The sequence below is a fragment of the Lithobates pipiens genome, unplaced genomic scaffold, assembly GCF_037356315.1.
Source record: "Lithobates pipiens isolate NorthernLeopardFrog02 unplaced genomic scaffold, aLitPip1_a1.2 Scaffold_19, whole genome shotgun sequence".
Classification (NCBI taxonomy): domain Eukaryota; kingdom Metazoa; phylum Chordata; class Amphibia; order Anura; family Ranidae; genus Lithobates; species Lithobates pipiens.
The window spans coordinates 196,620,396-196,635,287 of NW_027507764.1; the positions used below are offsets into that span (position 1 = coordinate 196,620,396).

Here is a 14,892-nt window from a genome sequence, read left to right on the forward strand (position 1 = left end):
TGGGAATATTTTTGGATACTTCATTCATATCTGAGTCTTAACACATATATTTGAAGGGTCAATCCACACCAATCTGTTATTTTAGATGGTTATGGATGCTGCAGTGTTAAACTGCCTAAAATATTTTTTTATCAGACTGGGGTTCCAAAGATATCTATTGTTGCCAAGACTTCTTCCCTGCTGCAGAAATGATATGGGTATCATCTTTTTACTTTTGAATTTATTTTGTATTTCTACGAATGTGGAGGTGTGGCTACACCTTTAGGTGGGTGGAACACCCACATCTGCAAGGTGGATGGATCCCAGAGCCTTGAACTCTATCAAGGGCGGACTCATGACTGCAGGCTCCAGGAGGTATAAGACACCCGGAGGTAGCTCAACAAAGCAAATTTCATCTTCAACTGAAGTATCACGTTTGTATAGACTAAGCCTTTAATACAGTGACGAGTACTTAATACCTTCATATATACAGGACAGCTTCAAAATCACCATGAAAGAAACTAGACCAACCCCGTGGCTGTTGTGGACTTGTCTAATCCTATTCATCTTGTTCATAAGCCAGACCATTGCAGTTCAAAAAGAAATGAAAGGTAAGGAGAAATCTTGTAATTTCTATGGTTATACTATATACCAGTAATTATCTTTTTTTTTGTTGCATTTTAGATAATAACAGCAATGTTTAATATACAATGTGATCAGGTTTCTTTATCTGTTTATGTCACTTACATTATCTGAAAGTAAATGCGGACAAATTTTAGGTTAATTGGATGTATCTGAATCTCTGAATAATAAAGTAACCCATTTTGTTGAAATTCGTTTTGTTTATTAGTTTCCAAATTTTGTGAATGATTAGAACTCAGATCGTTCAAAAAATGATCGACTGATTCGAATTCGGTGTGAAGAATAGCTAGTTGCTAAGGATCGGGCCGAGAAGATGGCCACCGCATCCTTAACCTCTTCTGGACCGTCTCACGCCAATATATGTCCTAACTTTGAAGAGTGAGATATTTTTGTTATGGCAGCAGCTAGCTGCCATTACCCTGGTATCCCCTTCTTTGACCAGTGGTCTGGTTTCTGACAATAGTGGTCTCTGTGGTGGATTTGCCGCAAGATCACTTTTATCGGCGGTGGGAGAGGGGACCCCTCCTGCTGCACTCTGGTGTCATCCGCCGCTGCCGACAGCTTTGGATCCTTGTCCTTGCTGGGTATGGAGATGAGTGAGGGGAAGATGGCCCTACCCGTCTCCATACAACTTCCGCCCATAGTTCTTAAAGGGACTTTTTTTTTTTTTACAAATGGCAATCTTTTATTTATTTTTTATTGCATTTTAGTGCAAATATGAGATCTGAAGTCTTTTTCACCCCAGATCTTATATTTAAGAGTTCCTGTCATGCTTTTTTTCTATTACAAGGGATGTTTACATTCCCTGTAACAGTAATAAAAATGACACAATTTTTTTTAAAAGGACAGTGTAAAAAAATAAATAAAAGGTAAAATAAATAAGAAAAACAAAATGTTTTTAAACGCACTCGTCCCGCTGAGCTCACGTGCAGAAACGAACACATACGTGAGTAGCGCCTGCATATGAAAACGGTGTTCAAAGCACACATGTGGGGTATCACCACGTTTGCTAGAGTGAGAGCAATAATTCTAGCTGTAGACCTCCTCTGTAACTCAAAACATGCAACCTGTAGAATTTTTTTAAACGTCACCTATGGAGATTTTTAAGGGTAAAAGTTTGTCGCCATTCCATGAGCGGGCGCAATTTTGCATGACATATTTTTAACTTGTAAACAACAAATCTCAGAAAGGGCTTCAGTCCTTAAGTGGTTAAAATTTGACAACTCATCAGCTGTTAGCGGGTTTCCCTGCAGAGAGCTGAAATGTAAACAAAAGATTGCAGACAATATAAAATTCAGAAAAAAAACTGAGTGCCCTTCCCCCTCCCCAGTCTATACCAGGCCCCTCGAGTCTGGTATGGATTTTAAGGGAAACCCCATGCCAAAATGAAAAAAAGAAAAAACGTGTGGGGTCCGCCCCAAAATCCATACCAGACCCTTATCCTAGCAGGAAACCTGGCAGGCCAGAAAAGGAAGAGGGACAAGTGAGCATACCTGGCCACATGCCCTCAACATAGGGGGGGGGGGGTGCTAAGGCAGAACCCTCCCACCTCAAATCACCCAAAGAGCCTAGTATGGATGAGGGGGAACCCCACGCTGTTTTTTTTCTGACTTTTTTATTGGCAGCATTCTTTTGTTTACATTTTAGCTCTCAGCAGGGAAGCGCACTGACAGCTGATGAGTTGCTAATCACTTCAGCCCCGGAAGAATTTACCCCCTTCCTGATCAGATCATTTTTTGCGATACGGCACTCAGTCACTTTAAAGGACTATTGTGTGGTCGTGCGACGTTGCATCCAAAATAGTTTTTTATTTTTTGCACTATAAACCAAAAAAGAGCGACAATTAAAAAAAAAGCAATATTTTTTTACTTTTTGCTATAATAAATATCCCCAAAAAAGTATATAAAAAAACAAATTTCTTTCTCAGTTTAGGCCGATATGTATTCTTCTAAATATTTTTGGTAAAAAAAAATCGCAATAAGTGTATATTGATTGGTTTGCGCAAAGATATAGAATCTTTTATTTTTTACGCTATAAACCAAAAAAGAGCGACAATTTAAAAAAAAGCAATATTTTTTTACTTTTTGCTATAATAAATATCCCCAAAAAAGTATATATAAAAAAAAAAAATTTCTTTCTCAGTTTAGACCGATATGTATTCTTCTAAATATTTTTGGTAAAAAAAAATCGCAATAAGTGTATATTGATTGGTTTGCACAAAGATATAGAATCTACAAAATAGGGGATAGATTTATGGCATTTCTGTTATTATTATTTTTTTATTAGTAATGGCGGTGATCTGCGATTTTTATCATGACTGCGACATTATGGCAGACACATTGGACACTTTTGACACTCTTTTGGGACCAATGTCATTTATACAGCAGTCAGTGCTATAAAAATGCACTGTTTGCTGTGTAAATGACACTGGCAGGGAAGGGGTTAAACACTGGGGGGGGGGGGGTGATCAAGGGGTTAAGTGTGTCAAGGGGAGTGATTCTAACTGTAGGGGGGATGGGCTCACTACAACATGACAGAAATCACTGCTCCCATTGATTTGTCATGTTACTAGGCAGAACAGCTCTGTGACACAATCGCGGGACACCTGTGGACATCGAGTCCGTGGCACCCACAGGAACGTTCACTGAGTACGCGGTGCGTGCACACCCACAATGCCGCGTCTTAAAGGGTACTACAGGTACACCCATTTGCGCAGCCGTCCCATTGTGCCGACGTACATTGTCATGTGCTGGTCGGCAAGCGGTTAAGGATGCAGAGGTCAGCTTTCTAGACCACCCCAGTTCAAAGTTGTTGTTGAGAACTGCCTCACACAGCGAAGCCGGAGCTGCAGGATCATGTGACTGGATCAGACTGGATTAAAAAAGGCAAGTATACATGTAGCATGGCACCCTAAAGGACTGCTGAGAATTACCTGCTCATCTGCACGGCCATGACCAAGTGAACCTTCCATCCCACCTGATCTGGGTTCAGACATCCTTGCAGCACTGTGTGGCAATAATCAAACAACGCAGTGTAATTAGGTTCTGGAGATATTTTATGGAACCAAAAAAAGGAAAATAAATCTGCTGCGTTTTAAGCAACAGCACCAACTCAGCAGAAGAATTCCTCCCAAAGGCACAAGACAAAGTTTAACGACAATACTATATACATATATGTACACTTCCTTTAGATATACTGTCACTCCCTAGTGGATGCTTTAGCTAACTGCTTATACTGCCACACTATGAAATGGAAATGGAAACTGGCAGGGGTCAAGTCCTGGGGAAAAAAGTGTGGGAACTCCCACCCAAGATCCACTCCCCTACCAAAAAAAAAAAAGATACGCTCATATGCATATATATATTTCACATAAAATACAGTGACTGCAAATGCGACATGCTACAAGAGATGACCAGACTGCGAATGTGACTACAGGAGATGACCAGACTGCGAATGCGACATAGTACAGGAGATGACTAGACTGCGAATGTAACTACAGGAGATGACCAGACTGCGAATGCGACTACAGGAGATGACCAGACTGCGAATGCGACTACAGGAGATGACCAGACTGCGAATGCGACTACAGGAGATGACCAGACTGCGAATGCGACATAGTACAGGAGATGACCAGACCGGGAATGAGACTACAGGAGATGACCAGACCGCGAATGCGACTACAGGAGATGACCAGACTGCGAATGCGACTACAGGAGATGATCAGACTGCGAATGCGACTACAGGAGATAACCAGAGTGCGAATGCGACTACAGGAGATGACCAGACTGCGAATGCGACATAGTACAGGAGATGACTAGACTGCGAATGTAACTACAGGAGATGACCAGACTGCGAATGCGACTACAGGAGATGACCAGACTGCGAATGCGACTACAGGAGATGACCAGACTGCGAATGCGACTACAGGAGATGACCAGACTGCGAATGCGACATAGTACAGGAGATGACCAGACCGGGAATGAGACTACAGGAGATGACCAGACCGCGAATGCGACTACAGGAGATGACCAGACTGCGAATGCGACTACAGGAGATGATCAGACTGCGAATGCGACTACAGGAGATAACCAGAGTGCGAATGCGACTACAGGAGATGACCAGACTGCGAATGCGACTACAGGAGATGATCAGACTGCGAATGCGACTACAGGAGATGATCAGACTGCGAATGCGACTACAGGAGATGACCAGACTGCGACATAGTACAGGAGATGACCAGACCGGGAATGAGACTACAGGAGATGACCAGACTGCGAATGCGACTACAGGAGATGACCAGACTGCGAATGCGACTACAGGAGATGATCAGACTGCGAATGCGACTACAGGAGATGATCAGACTGCGAATGCGACTACAGGAGATGACCAGACTGCGAATGCGACTACAGGAGATGACCAGACTGTGAATGCGACATACTACAGGAGATGACCAGACTGCGAATGCGACATACTACAGGAGATGATCAGACTGCGAATGCGACATAGTACAGAAGATGACCAAGTAGCTAGTTTTAAAATTTAAACATGTCCTCAGCCCCTTTATGGCACCTCCTTTACATTCCTGTCCTCACCCCCTTTGTAGAACCCCCCTTCACATTCCTGCCCTGCCTCCCTTTTATATCACCCCTCCTCATTCCTTTCTGTTTCTGATACTTTTCCCCCTCCCTCCTTCATAACAGCCCCCTCTTCCCTGTCTTACCTTACACAGGACACAGCAGATGACATCGGAAGTGCAGCAAAGGGATGGACAGAGGGCGGGACCTGCCCCAGTTAACTGATTGGTTGATAGAATGCAGAGCAGTTCTATTAACCAATCAGTTAACTGAGCCAGCCCCTGCCCTCCGTGCATCACTGTGCTGCTCTTCCGATGTCAGCTCTGTGAAGACAAAGCAGCTAGCAGACTGTGTTAGAGCCTCGGGCGGCTCTGGTCCTGCAAAGGGAACGGCGTTCCTGCTGTGAAAAAAGTGCGGGGACGCCGTTCCCACGCGTTCCCGCAGGACTCGAGCCCTGGAAACTGGCCTGCCTACATGCTATCCTAGGAAGGGAGAGCGGGTCTAGAGAAGAGTAATATAGGGGCTTTTCTATAAGTGATGGCAATAAAGTGCACATTGCAGATCTGATGTTTTTCGCTAGTCGGAGCTTGTTAACTGTAATCCGTTTGGGTGTGCTGGAAATAGTAGATTCCTTGTATAGAAGAAACTAAAGGTGTCTGAGCACAGTGTTCAAGTAATGCAGTAAAGTGTTCTTGGAGTAAACATGTCTGAGCAAAGTGCCTCAATGTAACAGTGGCAAAGAATGAATAAAGGTCCAGAAATTTGCCCTCTCACCAATGACCAGACTGTCCTGATGTCTTCCAGACAGGAACTCGTGTAGCGACACTCGTGCTGCGAACCCGCTGTCTCGATCTCCCGACGTGAAGCTTCCACATACACAGACAGGCAGGTGACCAGAGTGGTGCTGGAAAGGATGTCCCACAGCAAACAACAGAGCTAGGGCCCTTAGGCCACGGGTTGGAAGTATGACTCCGCGTTGGCCACAACCTCTCTCTCCCTGTTGCAGAGAGGTCCATCTTGCCTCAGGCCCCACTGGAAGAGAGAGTCCACTCTCTTCCAGTGGCTATTGTTGCCTTTATAGCTACTCCCAGCAATCTTAGGTGGCAGCAAGGAACTCTGGAATATGTAGTGCTGGCACACAATCATGCAAAGCAATTATCTGATGGGAGAACTATTCATCCCACAATCCTATTATTTGGCAGACAAATATGATGTCACTGGATACATTGATCACTAGAGGGACAGGCGACACCCAGAAATGCTAGAAGGTACGTTGCTTTATGTTTGTAGTCCATATTGCTACATTCTCCCCCCACTTGAAAGTCTTTGGTCCCTAAAGACAGAGCACAACCTCGAATCACTTTACTGCATTGTGAAAGCTAAACAATTAACTATCTAATAGACTAGAAGTTGCAACAGCTAATAACTGACTTAGTGAAGGGTCCTCTGATAACAGATTATATACATCAACTAGAGAAGAAGTCATATTATGTTTTTTGACAGGCTAATAATAAATTTGTGACCTACTCAGTAGTGTCAGGGGGTGGATCAAGGTCATCCTTTACTAAAGACTCGAGAAAGGAGGCAAGTGATTGTACTGGGATGTTGAGTAGTAGATATAAGTTCATCTGGATTTTCTCCAAGAGTTTCATAAGTCAATTTCTTTGGGGGACATATTTTTTTTCTCAACCGAGAATGTATGTCTTCCAGTGACTCGGGACCCTGTTCTGCTTCCAAAAAACTGCATCTAGCTTCCAGTTCAGGTTTTATTTCTGTCTCCGGCTCCACTTCAGGCTCTGGTTCTGCTTCAGGCTCTAATCCCGGCTCAGGGACTGTCTCTCTCTCTGTTTTATTAATATTGGGGACTGATATATCTCTGGGCAAGGGGATGAGGGTACTCGAACAGCCTCTGAAATGAGCAGCAAATGGTGTCGATGCCAAGTCTTGAGGGGGCCAGTCTTCCCTTCCGGCCGAATCTGATTCACAGGGAGTTCAGCCAGTTGTTTGCAAACAATGTAGGGTTGGGAGTGCCACCTGTTTCCATCCTAAAGACAGCCATACCAAGCCTAAACTGACCCACCAGACTGAAAAGCTGGGGGTCATTTGGCGCGGCTAACTTAGCTAGGAAGTAATGTTTTACAATGCGATATGCATTGCAAAACATTCAGTGCAGTCCAAAGGAGACATTGGGGGTCTTTTAAACCCTGCATGTCTCATTAAAGAGAACCTGTCACCTCCCACATACGCACGTACAAATGTAAATGCATGCGTTGGGGGTTTCTACGTGTGAAAACCTTGATTGCGATACACATTTTACATATCGCCATGCAGTTTGTGGGTAACAGTGGAACTTGCTTAAAAGAGAAGTGTTTTTTATTTTTTTTCAAACTCATGCTTACCTAGGTGTTCCCTGCTGATTCTAAAGCCTCGTACACACCGTATGATTGTTGGCCAACTGAGCGTCTGATTTTTGTCTTAGCCCCTGTACACATGGTCGGAAATTCCGAAGGAAAAGGTCTGATCGGACCATGTTGTTGGATAATCCGACCGTGTGTGGGCTACATCGGACTTTTTCCGTCGGAATGTCCGACCAACAAAGTTTGAGAGCTGGATATAAAATTTCCCGACAACATGTTTGTAGAGAATTCCGATCGGACAAAGTGACACGCATGTTCAAATCAAATTACGAGACCAAAGCTATTGGCTACTAGCCTGAATGTAGTCCCATCGTAACGAACGAACGTCATCACGTTCCGAACAATCGTATTTTCCTTCAACTTTGTCTGACCGTGTGTATGCAATACCAGTTTCGGGCAAAATTGGTCAGAAAAAATCAGACGGATTTTGTTGTCGGAATGTCCGACCGTGTGTACAAGGGCTTAAGGGCATGTGCCATGATCTTTTCTTGCATTTCTTGCATACTAATGCCATGTACACACGATCAGACTATCCAGCGGACTTGGTCTGGTGCACAATCCGCCCGTGTGTGGGCTCCGTCTGACTTTTTCTCTCTAAAACTCCGGTGGACTTAGAAAGAAGTTTTGACTCAAAATTGTCCGCCGGACTCGACAGTCCGGCTGACAATCCGGCCGTCTGTGCACTAGTCCGTCGGACTTTTGAAATGAACAGCCCCCCACCCCAAAGCACCTTGTCCCTATGTTGTTGAGGACAAGGGCCTCTTCCCGACAACCCTGGCCATTGGTTGTCGGGGTCTGCGGGCGGGGGGGGGCTTATCGGAATCTTGCTTGAGATGTTGACTCAACTCTCTCTCTGGCCGCAATGACAGGGACGTGTTGTGCCGCGACTTATATAGGGACAAGAGGCGGGGTCACCGGGTGATGTCACATTGTGACCCCGCACCTTTATGATGTCACAGCCCCAGCATCCTCCGGGACCCCCGGACGGCAGTGGTGGTTACGAGGTAGAAGAAAGCCGGGCTCCTCCGCTAGTAAAAGAGCTAGCAGAAGATAGCTAAGGAGTCCAGCGAGAAGACCCCCCAAGACAGAAGACCAATAAATTATTTTAAAAACATGTGTTGTGTTTTTCTCTTTACACTTTTTTCACCAGGTGAATGGGTAGGGGTACATGGTACCCCAATACTCATTCACATAGGGTAGGGGGCTGGTATCTGGGGGCCCCTTATTAAAGGGGGCTCCCGGATTCCGATAAGCCCCGCCCGCAGACCCCGACAACCAACGGCCAGGGTTGTCGGGAAGAGGCCCTTGTCCTCATCAACATAGGGACAAGTGCTTTGGGGTGGGGGGACCGTTTTTTCGGCATAGGGCTTCCCCTTTAAGTCCATAGCAGGTGATGGGGCCAGCGAGGTGTCAATCTCGCCGACGGAGGCGGCGACATTGACCTCCTTTGCTAGTTTGGTCTACCTGCAGCCGCGTTCAAAATGAACTGACTTTTCTCCGTGTGTGGGCAAGTCCATTCGTTTCAGAAGTCCGGCAGACTCCCACTGTAGTCCGGCGGTTTGTCCACCAGAAAACTCCGATCGTGGGTGGGCAGGTCCGCTCGTTCGGTAAAGCCGACGGACATCCGCTGCAAAGTCCAGTGCAACAAACACAAACGTAGTGACGTACTACGAGGATTTTCAGCTCTTGAGCACCACCCTTTGGGCCCCTTCTGCTAATTTTGTTTGGTGAGCATTGATTCTGAGCATGCGTGTTTCTAGTTTCGACTTTTGTGTGATGGATTTGTGTACTGACCTTCCAAAAATTTGACAACAGACCGTTGTCCGCCGAAAATTTACTAGCCTGTCATCCAACATTTGTTGGTTGAAAGTTGGATGACAATTGTCAAATGGAGCGTACCAACGTTCAGATTTAAGAACAACAGTCTGTCAACAGACAATCCCCTGCCAACAATCACATTGTGTGTATGAGGCTTTAAGCTGTGAAATGAGCAATCAAACACTGCTGATTGCTCAGTTCTCCCTGCCACCCTGAGCAGAGAGCTGTGACCGTCAGTAAATGGCTCTGTGCTCTGCCCCTCCCCCGCTCATGGGAGCACTGGGCTGTGGAGTGGGTGGGAACAGCTGGCCAGGTGCTGGTCCAGGCTTCTGGGGGATCCGAACTTTAAAGTTGGGATCTTTCCCGAGCCTGGACTGGCTCTGTGATATCAGCCTACAGTAGGCTATAGCCTGCTGTCGGGTGAAAACAGGACACTAATCACAGGAATTAACTGCACTCCTGTGATCCACAGGAGAAGTACTGTACAGCCAAACAAGCTTCCCCCATACTTCTCCTATAAGGCTGGGTTCACATCGCAGCATGGTGCATCTCACAGCAGTCCGGTGTTTCTCCATTCACCATTTCAGGTCCAATTTCAGCCTGAATTTTTGGCTGAATTCAGACCTGAAACAGATCAGAAGATGCACAGGACCCCTGTGCAATTCGCACTGGAGCTGCTCTGGAGATGTGTGAGCTGGCTCCATAGAGAGCCGGTCACACTCTGACATGCAAATTGGATGCAGGGAAACCTACATCCAATTTACACTAGTGGGAACCCAGCCTTAAGGTCCTATGTTAGCTTTTCTCAACCTTTTTACCCCGGGGAACCCTTAAAATAATTTTCAGGTCTCGGGGAACCCCTGATAAAACCCATTCATTGGGGGTCAGTGGGAAAAATGCCCCTTACTTTGGTGGTCAGTGAAAAGAATGCCTTTTTTTACAGTGGTGGTAAGAATTGCCCTCTTACAGAGAGTTATAAAGATCATTGGTGTTATACAACTGGCTCCTCGCATTGGCTCAAAAGTATGTAGGCATCATCAAACAGGAGTTAAATCAGCCACAGCTCAAAAAAACCCTAGCCATCTCTGGAGGAACCCTGGGGTTCAACGAAACCCTGGTTGAGAATGGCTGTCCTATGTAATAAGGTGGAGTTCAAAGTGAACTATACAATTAACTGCAGGAATTAGCATTTAGGAGGTTAAAACAGGCAGTGAGGATAAGCATTCACCTCCTCGCTGCCTATCAAATGCCTCTAAAAAGTGACCTGAGCATAGATCACTTTTCAGTGGAGTGGCAGTGCCTCCTGCAAGTGTGAAGAAGCCTTTGGGTTCACGTTGTTGTTCTGGAGTTTGTCACAGTGCTGGCATATACACAGTTTTCTTGCATTTTATCCCCATTCTCGACTTCTATTTGGTTGTGTAATTTTACTGTGTTTTCTGAAAGCGCACCAAAGATGCAGCATACAGGACATTTGTGTGTGTGCTTTCAGGAAAACATGACAAAAATGTGCAAACAGAAGTCTATGGGACTGCGGCTAAAAATGGGGGTAAATGCAGGAAAACTGCATATATGCCAGCGCTGCGACTGAACCTCAGCGCATCAGTATGAACCCACTTAGGAACATCTGCTGCTGGAGGACAACAAAGGAAAGAGGGGGAGTGATAGAGATTTAGGAGAGAGAGGGCAGGGAGGGAGAGAGAGGGGCAGGGAGGGAGAGAGGGGCAGAGTCCGTCACAATGACAGTACTAACTTACTCGGTTGGTCCCAGGAGGCTCACTGGCTCAGTCAGCGGCTTCTGTGGCTGATGGATGCTTGTTTAAATTTCCCACCCCCACGTCCCTTCAGATGCAGAACATGGGCTGCACAGAGTGTGGGTAGGGGCAGGGGGAAGGAAGGAGTAGGTAGAGATGATCAGATCCAGCAGCCTTTACCATTTGTATGGAGGTGGGAGCTGTGCTTGCTGAGCTCTGTTAGAATGCAACAGAGACACACAGCTTTGTTACAAGTACAGCTGACATCCCTATATTTATGGACAGCTGGCAACACGGATGGGGCCACCTACTGGTCCCAGGCCCTAGGGCAGTGCCTGAGTGCCCGATGGATCAGCCTGTCCCTGCCATTATCCCAAGAAGAAAAAAATAACAGATTGCTGCAACTACTTATAAAGTTTTAGCTGGAGTTTGGCTTCTATGTATCTAAATGTGTTAGTCCATCTAACACTCCTCTACCCCAGACTGACTATGCCACTGTCCAAAGTACCCCCTGTTTTCCCTTTATCCAGAGTGGGGCACTCTAATACAATAGATGAGTTACTGGGCAAATCACCGGGGAAAACAGAAGGAAAAAAGCCTTAAAAAAAGAAAAGGAATGCAGCCACCACATCGGATGAATCGAAATCCACAATGTATATTACAGTGTCTTGAAAAAGTATTCATACCCCGTGAACTTTTCCAAATTTTGTCATGTTACAACCAAAAACAGAAATATATTTTATTGTGATTTTATGTGATAAACCAACACAAAGTGGCACATAATTGTGAAGTGGAAAGAAAATGATAAATGGTTTTACATTTTTTTTTTTACAAATAAATATCCGAGTGTTTGCTGCATTTATATTCAGCCCCCCTGAGTCAATACTTTGTAGAACCACTTTTCGCTGCAAGTCTTTTTTAGCATGTCTCTACCAGCTTTTCACATCTGGAGAGCAAACTTTTTGCCCATACGTCTTTGCAAAATAGCTAAAACTGTCAGATTGGATGGAGAGTGTTTGCGAACAGCAATTTTCAAGACTTGTCACAGATTCTCAATTGGATTTACGTCTGGCCTTTGACTGGAACATTCTAAGCCCTTGTACACACGGTCAGACATTCCGACAACAAAATCCGTCGGATTTTGTCTGACGGATTTTGTCCGAAACTGGTGTTGCATACACATGGTCGGACAAAGTTGTCGGAAAATCCGATCGTTCGTAATGTGATGATGTTATTTAGTTACGACGGGACTACATTCAGGCTAGTAGCCAATAGCTTTGGTCTAGGAATTTGATCTGAGCATGCGTGGGAAATTTGTCCGATCGGAATTCTTTACAAACGATCGGATCATGTTGTCGGAAAACTTTTATATCCAGCTCTCAAACTTTGTTGGTCGGACATTCTGACGGAAAAAGTCAGATGAAGCCCACACACGGTCGGATTATCCGACAACACGGTCTGATCGGACATTTTCTGTCGGAATGTCCGACCTAGGGATGAGCCGAACACCCCCCAGTTCGGTTCGCACCAGAACTTTCGAACGGACCCCAAATTCGAACGAACTTTAGAACCCCATTGAAGTCTATAGGACTCGAACGTTCGAAATTAAAAGTGCTAATTTTAACAGCTAATATGCAAGATACTGTCCTAAAAAGGGTTTGGGGACCTGGGTCAATGCATAAAATGTTTTTAAAAATGGCCGTTTTGGTGGGAGCACTGATTTTAATGACGATTAAAGTGAAAAAAAAGTGAAATATTCCTTTAAATATGGTGCCTGGGGGTTTCTGTAGTATGCCTGTGAAGTGCCACGTGTTTCCCGTGTTTAGAACAGTCCCTGCACAAAATGACATTAAACGGAAATAACACCATTTAAAACTGCTTGCGGTTTTAATGTTATATCTGGTTCCTGCAATATGGTTGAAAATCATTGAGAAAAATGGCATGGGTAGCCCTCCCTGCCCATTACCAGCCTATTTGGGTCTTGTACACATATTAAGGGGAACCCTGGACCCATATTAAAAAAAGGAAATGCGTGTGGCCCCCAGGCCCTATATACTCAGAACAGCAGTATACAGGCGGTGCAAACAAGACAGGGACTGTGTAGGTTTGTTGTGTTAAGTTGAATCTGTTTGTAATTTTCAACTGGTACATTTTTAAAGTGTAGCTCCAGTCAAAAAAACAATTTTTAAGCTTTTTGGAAAACATAGGGAAGGGTTATCACCCCTGTATAATTTGTTTTGTCGTCCATCTTTTTTCATCTCACTTGCTGTTGTCTCCTTCCGTTTGCAAGTAGGAGATGTTTGTAAATTGGATGTTTGAAAGTAGGGGCCTGCCCTATATGCTCTGCAGAAATGGCGGAACAAGGTGTTGGTTTTGCCACAACATTGTAAGCCCTCAAAGTGACTCTTGGTGGGCGCTGGAGCGCCCTGCTGTGAACGATCATATCAAGAATTGTAATTACATGCCATTGTTGAACAGTGGTAGAAAAATTGACCTTTGGTGGTTGTGGTGCTGGTGCCACAACACTATAACTCCTCACCTTTACTCTGGGTGGGCACAGGAAGGGGCCCTCCTGTGAAATATTATATCAAGAATTGTAATTACATGTCCCTGTTAAACAGGGGCAGAAAAATTTGGCCTTAGGCACTGCTGCTGGTGCCACCACACTGCAACCTCTCCCATATACTCTAGTTTTATTGCAGGAATTAGCCCTGCTGCAAAGCATTGCATCAAAAATTGTACTTAAACGCTCCTGTTAAACAGGGGCAGAAAAATTGGGCCTTAGGCACTGGTGCCACCACACTGCAACCTCTGCCATATACTCTAGTTTTATTGCAGGAATTAGCCCTGCTGCAAAGCATTGCATTAAAAATTGTAATTAAACGCCCTGTTAAACAGGGGCAGAAAAATTGGGCCTTAGGCACTGGTGCTGGTGCCACCACACTGCAACCTCTGCCATATACTCTAGTTTTATTGCAGGAATTAGCCCTGCTGCAAAGCATTGCATCAAAAATTGTAATTAAACGCCCCTGTTAAACAGGGGCAGAAAAATTGGGCCTTAGGCACTGGTGCTGGTGCCACCACACTGCAACCTCTCCCATATACTCTTGTTTGATTGCAGGAATTAGCCCTGCTGCAAACATTGCATCAAAAATTGTACTTAAACGCCCCTGTTAAACCGGGGCAGAAAAATTGGGCTGATGGCATCACCCAGAACCAGAAATGTTCTTCCAACATATCAGCGGAGGAGGAAGAGGATAGACAATCAACATAACAGGACAGTCACTCAGCATCAGCATAGGCAGTCTTGAAGGGATGTGATATTTCAAAAAAAATTATTCTGTTACATCAGCTTCAGGTGCTTGGTAGCTGTGGGTGATCCAAGACTGATTCATCTTGATGAAGGTCAGTCAATCAACTGATTCGGTGGACAGGTGCACCCTGTGATCGGTAACAAAGCCACCAGCAGCACTGAAGGTGCGTTTCGAAAGAACGCTGGATGCAGGACAGGCCAGTAGCTCAATTGCATACTGTGCAAGCTCTGGCCAGTGATCCATCCTCAAGACCCAGTAAGCCAGAGGATTTTCGGTGGGAAAGGTGTCCAAGTCTGACCTTGCCCCTAGGTATTCCTGCACCATGTAAATCAGACGCTGGCGATGGGTGCTGGAACCGATCATACCTTGGGGCTGCGGACTAAAAAATTGTCTGAAA

At 45.1% G+C, this 14,892-nt stretch overlaps 1 long non-coding RNA gene across 1 annotated transcript in view; it reads left to right on the forward strand.

Moving 5' to 3' along the window:
• The first annotated feature begins 321 nt into the window (after nt 1-321).
• The window catches only part of LOC143998245 (uncharacterized), a 40,209-nt gene continuing 25,638 nt past the window's right edge, over nt 322-14,892 (forward strand). The window contains exon 1 of the long non-coding RNA XR_013277804.1: nt 322-590. This is a non-coding gene — a long non-coding RNA (uncharacterized LOC143998245). The remainder of the gene's footprint in view (nt 591-14,892) is intronic.